Source organism: Dipodomys merriami, unplaced genomic scaffold, assembly GCF_024711535.1.
Source record: "Dipodomys merriami isolate MVZ:Mamm:240054 unplaced genomic scaffold, mDipMer1.0.p SCAF_13, whole genome shotgun sequence".
Classification (NCBI taxonomy): domain Eukaryota; kingdom Metazoa; phylum Chordata; class Mammalia; order Rodentia; family Heteromyidae; genus Dipodomys; species Dipodomys merriami.
In genome coordinates, this window is record NW_027202604.1 from 33186018 (window position 1) to 33195785 (window position 9768).

General features: G+C 41.6%; 1 protein-coding gene across 5 annotated transcripts in view; it reads left to right on the forward strand.

The window, feature by feature from the left end:
* The window catches only part of Cntn4 (contactin 4), a 793681-nt gene that overhangs the window by 743649 nt on the left and 40264 nt on the right, over positions 1-9768 (forward strand). The window lies entirely within an intron of this gene.

Genomic DNA, 9768 nt, shown 5'->3' on the forward strand with positions numbered 1-9768 from the left:
TCTTTAATTTAATTTTTAATTGTTATTATAAAGGTGATAAATAAAGGAGGTACAGTTGCATAAGTCGGGTAAAGAGTACATTTCTTTTTAGACAATGTCTTTCCTTCCCTTGCTCTCTTCCCATTTTTTCCCTCCCAACCCCACCCACAGGTTGTAGAGTTCATTTTCAACATAGTATCTAGTGAGTACCACTGATGCATTTGTTCACCCTTTGTCCCTTCATTTCTATGGCCCCCACCGCCCTCCTAAAGACAGATAAATGAACAAACAAGACAAAAAGAAAAGAAAACAAAACGGCAACAAAGCAAAGCTCCTCTTGTTTCTATTTCCTGCAGTTCATTTTGATAAATATTATTTTACATGATCAGATGCACATAGGCATTGTACCTTTATGCTCCTCTCCTAAGAAAATCCTCACTGTATATGAATGTCTGTATAATTTATCATGTCCTGGTATATTTTAGGTCTAGCTTCTGCACATGAGAGAAACAGAAAACATGCTCTATTTGTCTCTCTGAGCTTGGCTTACCTCACTTAACATGATTTGTTCAATATTCTGAAGAGAAAATTGAACTGCTTTTCACTTTTCTGTCTTTTTCCCTTGCTAGCTTAAGATTTAGGGCTTCCTTCCTTCCTTCCTTCCTTCCTTCCTTCCTTCCTTCCTTCCTTCCTTCCCTTCCCTTCCCTTCCTTCTCTTCCTTCCTTCCCTCCCTCCCTCCCTCCTTCCCTCCCTCCTTCCCTCCTTCCTTCCTTCCTTCCTTCCTTCCTTCCTTCCTTCCTTCCTTCCTTCCTTCCTTCCTTCCTTCCTTCCTCTCTCCCTCTCTCTTTCTTTCTTTCTTTCCTTCTTCTTTCTTTCTTTTTCTTTCTTTCTTTCTTACCAGTACCAGGGTTTAAACTCAGGACTCCTCCTTGCTGCACTTTAATTTGCTCAGCTGATGTTCTACTGCTCTACAACTATTTGAGTAAAATCTCCAGCCCAGCTTTTTGCTTTGTATTTTGGAGCAGAAGTCTCAGAGACTTTTCTGCCCAGGCTGACTTCAAATAGGATTCCTCTAGATTTCAGTCTCCTGAATCACTAAGGATTATAGGCACCAGCACCTGGCTAAGATTCAGTGTTCCTTGTCTTCAATTGCTTCCCAACATCCTCAATTTTAATGCCTCTCAACCATCCTCTCTGTGCTTCCATGTTTATGTCTTAAAGTAAAAATCCCTATAGGAGGCCGGGAAGGTGGCTGGGTGGTAGAGCGCTTACCTTGCATGCATGCGGCCCTGGGTTCGATTCTTCAGCACCATAGTAGCAGAAAAAAGCCACAAGTAGCGATGTGGCTCAAGAGCACTAGCTTTGAGCTAAAGAGCTGAGGGACAGCACCCAGGCCCAGAGTTCAGGCCCTATGAACAGGGGGGGGGGGGGAAATCCCTTTCCTACTCTTTAGTTTCAAGAGATTCCCAGAGAATCATGATAGAGCTATTATGAAGGCAACATTAGATAAGACAAGCACCGTGCTTGTGCTATCGCCATAATTCCTTGGTTACTATTCTATCCTTACACACTCATCCAAGTGCACAGATGACTTTTAGTGCTGTACAGTTACACAGCAGGGAGAGGGGGGAGCCCTGTGACCTTAAGCCTTGTGTAGTTCACCTGGCTTCCTCCCGACTTACTGTTCTTAGGTTATCTAGGTAAACGATGATTATTTGAACCTAGCTTGTAAAAGAAGCAGAGAAGGGACGTGACTGCCACTCACTTGCGAACGTGCTGAGAATCCTGAGCCCGTGCTTAGCCTCCTTATAAGCACAGCCCTGTGTTGGAATGCAGATCTTAGATTCTGCTGGCGCCTGTTGGAGAACTGAACGGCCCACCTGAAGTGTGCGGCTACCTGCTCTCCCCAGCAAAGTTGAGCAGTATGTTCGGGTGACCCGGTGAGGTAAGCCGTTTTATAGGGCATGTGGGAATGTGTGCAGCTGCTCCCCTGGCTTCCTCCCTCCAAAAAAAGTCCCTTTATCCTTGCACCGTGTCTGGCCTCCAGAGAATTATGAAGTAGAAGACAAAGACAAGGGAAAACAAAGCTCTAAAAAGATTCTGTGTTTCAACGCTAAAGATAGCCCTCCATTAAGTTTGGCTTACACCTTCCATGTCCCAAATAAAATATATTTGGGGCTATGCCCCATAGATTACCCAAATAATCCATTTGAATAAGGGCAGAAATCAGCATAGCAAAATGCAAGTGAGCTCGTTTCCTTATTCCCCGGTTATTAATCTTCTCAGTGTAGGGTCATCTTGTCCTGTCTTCAGCATTTTCCACAGTGTCTGATGATGTCTGGAGAGTTAACGGGGGCCCTGCAGTGTGGTGGGATGAACATAATAATCCTTTGACTTGGTGGCATTCTAAGGGCCGTCTTCAAACTTGGTGCAGTGCCCTGGCAAATGAGCATAGAAGCACCTGCACTGTTCATCTAGGTGTTTGTACTCATTCTGGCAAGGAAACGCGTGCGTGTAAGGCGATAATTTCCTTATGATCCTCTCACTAGCAGCAAATGGTTCTCAGCATCTGTTATGGGTTTTAGTAGCTGTCCATTCTGTTTCCTCTTTAGCTTCCAATGTGAAGTGGAGGTAGGTTTTGTCACAAGTGAGAGGCTCAAAATATTTCCTAGGAGACTTAGAAGAGATGCTATTTTTTCCCCCCCTAACTAAATTTTACTCTCCTTTTTCTCCATCTCTGTGTGCTTTCAGAAATTGCCCTTCTCCAAAATTGCTGTACTTCAAGCACATGAAGCAAAGCACAAATAGGTTCGGTAATAATGACAGAAATTGTTGATGGTGATGGTGATGATTGATGACGATGATGATGGTGATGGTGATGGTGATCACAACAATAGCTAATTAATACCAAGTACTTAAAATTTGCATCCTATTGCATGTAGAAAGGAATATTCCAAATTAGGAAACAAGTTAGCTAATCTTACAGCTCATGACAGGACAACTAGCTAGCAATGGTAAAGGTGAAATTTGCATCTACTTGTTTTTAAGTACAGAAGCCCAGTTTCTTTTTTCTTTTCTTTCTTTCTTTCTTTTTTTTTTTTTTTTTTGGGTCCGGTCATGGGGCCTAAACTCTGGGCCTGGGCGCTGTCCCTCAGCTCTTCAGCTCAAGGTTAGCGCTCTACCACTTGAGCCACAGCGCCACATCTGGCTTTTTCTCTTTTTGTGGTGCTGAGGAGTCGAACCCAGGGCCTCATGCATGCAAGGCAAGTGCTCTACCACTGAGCCACCTTCCCAGCCCCCAGAAGCCCAGTTTTTTAGAATCCCCCTTCAATGGCTCTAGACTCTAGACAACAGCTTTCAGTTGGGATCCAGATGATGCAGGCATTTTTTTCTCTTTACACTAGAAATAGGCTCTTTCACCTAAAAATTCTTTCTTCAACAAAATATTCATTGAGACATTATTGGCCACTGTAAGGATCTGGGTATTTTACCCTGATCTGAAGATATGGAGCATCTTTATTTCTGCTCTGTTCTTAGTAACAGCTCACATTTGTTAAAGGCTTATAATGTAGCAAAGCTGTATTTTCAAAATGTTGTGTTGATTTACTCATTAATCTTCAAAGTATGTGGAATACACATACTGATGTATGAAGAAAATAAGGAGCTTCTCTATGGACAACCTAGTAACTGACAGAAACAAAATTAAACCTCAGAAATTCTGGGTCTACTATCACAGGGTGATTAAAAAAGCCCCTTGTACTAAACTGCCTCTCACTTGAGGGGACTAATTTTCCTCAATATCATACTTTTGATATGATATGAACTTTATTTTTAAATTTGGAAATGTTTTAAGTCCACTTATTTCCTCCCCTCCTCCCCTCTTTTTGAACCTTCATGTACGGAGCGCAACTCCATAAATAACCCAGACCTTACTCTGTTTAGGAGCAGTTGGCAGTCATCTCCCATAATGCCTTGCAGATTTTGCCTGAGTAGCATCTGACCATTCTTAGATCCTTTCCTACTTCATCAGGCTGGACTCAGATTCCTCTCTCTTCTTCCTCTTTCTTATATTTGTGTGTATGGTTCCAACACATCATGTTACATTCTTTCAGAATAAAAGGAAATGGAAGCAAAGCTCATCCATACCTAAACACTGGCAGACAATGAATTAAAGCAAGCAGTGGGCTGCTGTCATATCAGAATGGGTACCAATCATTTGTAAGTTTTTTGAGTCAACCAGACCTGGGATCCAATCCCAATTTTCTTTTAAAGGAAATAAAAATTAATGATAAATAAAAATAAATTAATGATCATGATCCTTACATGGTAAAGTTTGATTGGTTTATGCCATAGATAGTTATTGAATGTCTATTACGTATCTTACGGCACTTGAATGAGGATTCTGTGCTAAAGAAGAGATCATATTTTCTGTCCTCATCCTCATGATGAAGATGCTTTACAGATGTCATAAATGTGGTCATGTGATGCAGACTGTAGCACACACTAATCACATGTATGTGCAAGCTGCTGTGATAGTAAGGATGATGGGCTGAAGGATGGTGATGGTGACTTGTGACCATTGACCAAGAATCTGAAGTGATTATTCCAATCTACAGGAAATAGACATCCATAGAAAATCAACTTGGTCTCTCTTTTTGTGTTTGTGGGTTTGTTTTTTTTTAAGTATCTTTAAGTAGTTGTCCAAAGGAGTTGCCATTCAGGAAAGCAGTTTATGAATACAACTGTGTCTTGATGAGCATCTGCCCTTTCAGCCTTCTTACTTGTCCCTTCGAACCCTCTCCTTCCCCTCACTTTTCTTACTTCTGTGGGACATACATTGAATTCTTGGCTGCATTCTCTCCCCGACTTCTTCAATTTGTCTTCTTCAGAAATCCTCATTTAAACAGTCTACAGGACAACCACAAAAACAAAAGGGAAAATGATTAGTGTACACATTCCTTGCGCATTCTTACGTATCTCCAGCAACCTTAAGTCTCGCTGAAGATAATAAAAGTGAACATGTTAACCATTTCTTTGGAGTACACATTACATCTTCCATTGAGAGACAAACAATTGACTGGCTTCTGGAAATCATAGATGAAAATCACCAATCTTCTTCATCATTAGCAAACATCAAGGTGTTTGGCTATCTTTCCTTCCTTTCTTTCCTTCCTTCCTGCTTTCCTTTCTTGCTCCTTCCTTTCTCTCTCTCACTCTTTCTTTCTTTCTCCCTTTCTTCCATCATGCAAACCCTATAGCTGCTCTATTTTCTGCCTTCATATTTTGCTCCCTTATCTAACCTGAGTTGCCTGCCTTTCTTATCAGTTTCAACATTGCTCCTTCTGGCTAATTTTCCAGTGACACATTTTCCTTTCAGAATGTGCATTTATGCAATCCTCTGACTTGAGATGCCAGAATATAGTTGGCACATGAAGTGTCTTTGGATTTAGCAGCTAGCTTGAAGCATCTGGCAATCGAACATAAACTCCGGTACTTGAGCATTCATGCTTGAACCAGAAATTACTTTGTCATCTTCACTAGCTTTTATTAAGCAGCTAACAGCTGCCTTGGAATTCTGACTTACAGCAAACGCTTTCCTGAGAATGTCACCCTCTTCTTTCTCTCAAAGTAAGAGTCTCCTTTTCCTTTCTTCTCAAGCAAATCCTTGATAACCATAGGAAGAGTAATAATAGTTTCACTATGAACCACTTTATGGGTTATGAAGCACATTTAACAAAATCCATTAATCCATTTTGAATTTCCATCATCCTGCAATGCCAAATTCCATCACCTTCAAATTACAGATGAGAAAACGATAGCTCAGAGACATCAAATAACTTTTTGATGGGCACTGGAGCATAAGTGCTATATGGACCAAACTGGAAACTATGTTAATAGACACTAAGCTGTGTGCTTAATGTATTTCATTATGCTGCCATGCCGGGTTAAATCCACAAAAACATATACATAGTTCCTCTTAATGTGACTGCCCTTGATCCAAAATGTGTTATCTTTGGTGTATGTAAGGTAGAGGGCTCTGCTGTTCTCTGCCTCTGTGTTCTTTGTTTGGTTCTTATGCATTTCCATCTCCTTTGCTCTGTCTGCTGCTGTCTTTCTCATCCTCCCCCACCTCCGTTACTCTTCATATTGATTCAGTCTAAGTGTTAACAGATGTGATGTATCTTTCCATTTTTATGTCCCCTCCACCTAATTTTAAAGAGCATGAAAAGTTGTAAATATCTTTCTTCAGACAAACTGAACAAAGTTGCTTGATACTTCTCCGACCCTCGATTGATTTGTGTTTCTTTGGGGGGGAGGGGAGTTCAACGATTCTCAATGACCAGTTTCCCTATCTGTGGGGTGAGAGAGTGGATTCGGTGTGCAGCGACCCTCAAACCCACGTCACAGCATAGCCCTGCCTTCCTGGAGTCCATTTCCCAGTGATTTACCTCTAGCTCCCCTAAATGAAGAGCAGTGGCAACACCCTAATTTATGAGTCTTACAATCATCCTTCTCTTTTAAACGTGTGCACAGAGCTCACTCTGAAGTATGAATGCAACAGAGCAAAGAATCTGTTAGCTTAACTTGCGATGCTTTTACATAGCATGCACGTCCACGCAGGGGCCTCAGAACAATGAATTGGGCTATTTCCTACACACGGGGGAAAATGTCACTTAGAAATAAAGACGGATCCTCAGCAAGGTAGTCAATAGTGGACCATGCCACTATGTGGAGTCGGCAGAGACAGGGAGGGGTTTGTTGGATCTTGTTTTGCAAATGCTTTATACATACATCAATCTCGACGACATCTAATAAAGGAAGGGGAGCTAATAATGTCCACCGAAATATGAATGCCCTCTCCACGGTAGGCCTCGTAGGTCCCTGGGTGACCTCCTCACGAATCTATAAGCAAACCAAGCAGTACTACATGGGAATAGGGGAACGATTGCCTCTTCTCCAAGACGTCTAGTTCTTACACTGCGAGATCTGAAAGCGTAGGGAAACTTGCTGACAGAAGCAACTGAAGCAGAAAGGCGGATGCGTTCTCCTTTTGCTGAGGATCCAGCACCATCTACTGTCCAGAATATTAATCTTTCTCACAGTGCAGACTGCAGGAGGCGTCTGGGGTGTTCCTTTGCATGTAAATGACTGTGGAAGGCATTGTTTTTGCAATTCTTTGTCCTTGCCCCAAGGTGTGTATTCCATTTTTTTTTTGTAGTCTAAGTGAGCACTCCTATACTTTTATCCAAGCAATACCCCCTATGATGCAAGAACAGATTTCTTTAATCATCAAAGACCTCGCTGTGCCATTTTTTTATACGTTATTTATGATACGGCTCTGTTTCACAGACAGTCCTGAGATGTCTTTGGAACCTTTTTGCCCATAAAGACAAGGCATTCATGTGTGGCAGCCAAAAGAAGCGGGACTCTAATTCCTCCTTCCCAAGACAGAAAGAATTTCAATTCTGATTTGATGAAAATGTTTCTCTCCAAGAGGAACCCAGATCTAGGGCTCCCATTTCAGATTCTTTTTTTATCTTGCAGCACAGCTAAAGGAACGTCACAGAGTGATTCTAATTATACCCTGACTTAAAGGTATAATTTATTGAACTTGTCATTGAGACTAGTCTTTTCCAATAGTCCTTTTAGATAGTCATTTCTTTTGTACCACAGAGCTAAGCTCCAACAAGAAAATGGAAGAGGACAGATTTAGCCTACCCTCCATCACCATTTCCCTCCACCTTTTGTTATTTCCTTGCTACTTTCCTTAAGGAATATTCATAGTCATCATACGAATGTAGCTACCTGCAGAAAAATTCTTTGCATTGAGCAAGATTTCTCAGCCAAGAAACCCTGTTACTAAGACTATGGCACAAATCCCAAATCAGAAGACTTGCTTTCCCAGGTGGTAGATCTACCCAAGAGCAAAGAAGTTGACCACAATGATTTTTGGTCAAGCTATGCTCAGTTCTTAAAACAAAACATGCAAGCCAGGTTGGAGGTGGGCGGGGAGTGGCCAGTAGCTCATGACTGTAATCCTACCTACTCAGGAGGCTGAGATCTAAGGATCACAGTTCAGAGCCAGCCCAGGCTGGAAAGTGAATGACGTGTTTTTTTTTGGGGGGGGGGGATCCAGTCATGGGGCTTGAACTCTGGGCCTGGGCGCTGTCCCTCAGCTCTTCAGCTCAAGGCTAGCACTCTACCACTTGAGCCACAGCGCCACTTCCGGCTTTTTTCTTTTTGCTTATGTGGTGCTGGGGAATCAAACCCAGGGCCTCAGGCATGCAAGGCAAGCGCTCTACCACTGAGCCACCTTCCCAGCCCCAAGTGAATGACTTTTATCTCCAAATCAACCACCCCCAAACCAAAAGTGGTGCTGTGGCTTAAAGGGGTAGAGCGCTAGCCTTGAGCAAAAGAGCTCAAGGACAGTGCCCAGGCCCTGAGTTCAAGCCCCATGACCTACAAAAACCCAAACACACACACACACACACACCCCAAAACAAATGCTCAAACAAATTCTTATTAATAGTTGAACCAACTTAGACACTTGGGAAGCAAGCAAGCACATTTTAGGTGTCATTATGACAGTGTTTGTAATTAAATAGGGGCTGTTCGCAATACAATCTAATGACCCTAATAATCGTGTGGTGCTTGTTTCTCGAGAACTTAAAGTTGGCCATATTCAGTTGGCTTGTGTAGAGCCATTCCATTTGTGGCCACGGAGCTTATGAAACAGTCTGGTTGGTGGGTTTTGTTGGTGTTTGTATTTGTGTTCTTTTTCATTGCCAGTCATTGAAAATAGATGGATTAGCATGCTGCTGGGGAAGGGTGGGGAACTGGTCAATTCCTTCACAGAGGCTCCAGACCTTGGGCTCAGTCTGACTGGGATCCATCAGCATTTGCCCAGTGTCTTCCTCTACTGTGATTTGTTAAGTTGTACAGATTCATCAAAGAACCAAATCACCTCATGTGTCAGTGCTTCTTGGCACAAATCAATCAAAAGTCTTGGCTTATGAACGGCTGCATGCCATTGATGGGGTGTTGTCGTTGATGCTGGTAGGTTTGTTGTTGTTTTGCTTAACCTGATGGTCCTACTTTACCACATGTCTTCTATTAATGTAAAGTAGTTGTTTGGTTCCCATCCCTTCCCCATATAACCAAGTAATATTTGTCATATTTTAATTGTAAGAGGTAAGGAATCAGGATGCTCTTTAGAGGAAGAGCCTACTTTTCCTTCCTTTTCTGTTTTCCTTTTTGCAGTACTGGGGTTTGAACTTAGGACCTGTGTTTGCAAACCAGGTGCTCTATTACCTGAGTCAGGTCCCAGCCATTTTTGGGTTTGGCTATTTTTTATTTTCTCCTGCATCAACTTATATGCACAGATCTATTTATGTTTAATGAACAGCCATGATGAAAGTATATGCCACCACATCCAGCTATTTTGTTGAGATGGGGTCTTCAGAACTTTTTGCCTAGGCCAGTCTCAAACTAAGATCCTCCCCATCTTTGCCTCCTGAGTAGTTATTATTACAGCTGTGAGCCACCATGCCCAGTGTGGTCTGTCTGTCTGTCTGTCTGTCTATCTATCTATCTATCTATCTATCTCTACATATATAACATATATATCTATATCTATCTATCTATATAGATATATAACATATATACTATATATGTTATAACTATATAACATATGTTATAACTATATAACTATATAACATATATACTATATATGTTATATATCTATATATACTATATATTATATATTATATGTATTATATGTATACTAT